The sequence below is a fragment of the Anarrhichthys ocellatus genome, unplaced genomic scaffold (assembly GCF_004355925.1).
Source record: "Anarrhichthys ocellatus isolate YVR2014 unplaced genomic scaffold, GSC_Weel_1.0 scaffold8264, whole genome shotgun sequence".
NCBI classification, from domain to species: domain Eukaryota; kingdom Metazoa; phylum Chordata; class Actinopteri; order Perciformes; family Anarhichadidae; genus Anarrhichthys; species Anarrhichthys ocellatus.
The window spans coordinates 1-1,832 of NW_022288238.1; the positions used below are offsets into that span (position 1 = coordinate 1).

Sequence of the window (1,832 nt, forward strand, 5' to 3'; positions counted from 1 at the left end):
TATCTTCAAGTGCACTTAGTGACAAACCACCAAGAACACTAAGTGTCAATCTGAGCGACTTCTTTAACATGACACATATTCATTTATCCCTTGTTGATACAAAAGTATTCATTGGAGAAGCTTTAATTACGTACTCTAATCTCACCGATGATATTTTTTTTCCATGTTTGTTCTGTTTTTATGCTTTTCTTCTTTTGTAACCCCCCCTGCTAAGATCTTATAACATACAAAATCTAATAACTCATATGTATTTACAAATGTTCCACTCTTATCTCAAGTGTTGACCAGCAACTAACTCCTACTTTGGACTCATCAGCATCAGCAAGGTACATCCTACCGCTCCAACTACCTCTGAGCATTGACATGGAGGAGGACCCCATCTAGTGGAAGCACATGTGAACTACTCTGACTCAGACCTGAGTGTGTTTCTTACCGTGAAGCTGTCTTCTGCTTGGAACTGGTTGTCCACATAGATGCAGACCCTGTCAAAGTCTTTCATTTTCTCACTGGACTCAATGTTCCTGCAAACAACGGAGCTATCATTAAGCAATAGAGCCATATAGATATAGAGCTGAAGAGGTTAGTCAATCAATTGATTAGATTGAAGTGATGTTTTAAGCTGATTGTAGCTTCTGAAATGTGAAATGTGTTTGTTCTTAATCTTCTGTGATTATAAACTGCATATCTTTGGGTTTGGGAACGTTTTGTGGCCAAAACAAGCTATTTTTCACTGTTTTATATTCAATAGATCAGACAATTAAACAATGAATGGAGAAAATAATCAGGAAGATAAATCAATAATGAAAATAACTGAAAGCAGGAAAAATTAAAATAAAAGAGACTAGACTCTTTTAAGAAGCTTGTGATTATATCAAACACATGGTGAACAACGAACATGACTTTACTGAGCAACATGGATGATGAGAAGCACATCAGTCCTACCAAAAGAAGTTTTCGGCGTGGCCCATGTTGACCATATAGTCCTTTCCTCCCACCTCCTGGAAGTGCAGGGCGATGAACTGTGGGTTGTGGCTGTGGATAGTCTGTAACAAAGCAGCACAAACAGGTCTTAGTCTACAGGTTTTACATCACAGAGCAATGAGGAGTGAGGGGGGGGGGGGTCAACACTGTGTTACAGGATGAAGTGAACTGTCCATTCGGGGTTATGTGGTGCTTTTCTGTGAATTAACTTGTGGTGTGCCTTCGTTATCAGTGACTTTGCTGATACAAAGCATCTGTTTTTCCAGAGGAACATAGAGCTGTTCTGTATGTTTGGATGTCACCAATGTAACGCTGCCAGAAGCCTACAAAGTGGGCCAGAACCAACGATGTAACATAGTTGTTATTTACCTGAACTGCACCAGATTGTCCACAAAATAGGGAGACACTGCAGGTGATGAGTGGAAATACTAAATGTAAGAGTGATTTATTAATGCAAGTCAAAATCCAGGAGGCCCAAACTTACCGTGTACAATTCTTGTAACCACTCATTTTGAATTTCACCCACCTATAACATGACAAAGAGAAAAACCATCAAAGGCATGCAATGTTTCTGGAAGAACTGGTCTAAAATCCAATACAAAACTTGCATTCATTTGGTTCTTTTGGCCACCTGGGGGCAGTGCAACACGCTGTAAGCACAGAACTGAAATATCACATTGTAAGGATGTTATGACCAGGGGCGTCGTTAGGCCTATTTTAGGGGGGCTGAATTCCTTTGTGATGGGATTAAAGATGTGTTATGAGCCCATTGAATTGTACTCAATCGTGCTCTATTCCTCACACTATCTTCAAGTGCACTTAGTGACAAACCACCAAGAACACTAAGTGTC

At 40.0% G+C, this 1,832-nt stretch overlaps 1 long non-coding RNA gene across 1 annotated transcript; it reads right to left on the minus strand.

Moving 5' to 3' along the window:
* Positions 1–7: 7 nt before the first annotated feature.
* Positions 8–1,826, minus strand: LOC116380671 (uncharacterized). The gene is made up of 3 exons (XR_004212593.1): positions 1,466–1,826; positions 943–1,043; positions 8–521 (listed from the first exon to the last, which is right to left on the minus strand). It is a non-coding gene; the product is annotated as an uncharacterized LOC116380671 (long non-coding RNA).
* Between the last annotated feature and the right edge of the window lie 6 nt (positions 1,827–1,832).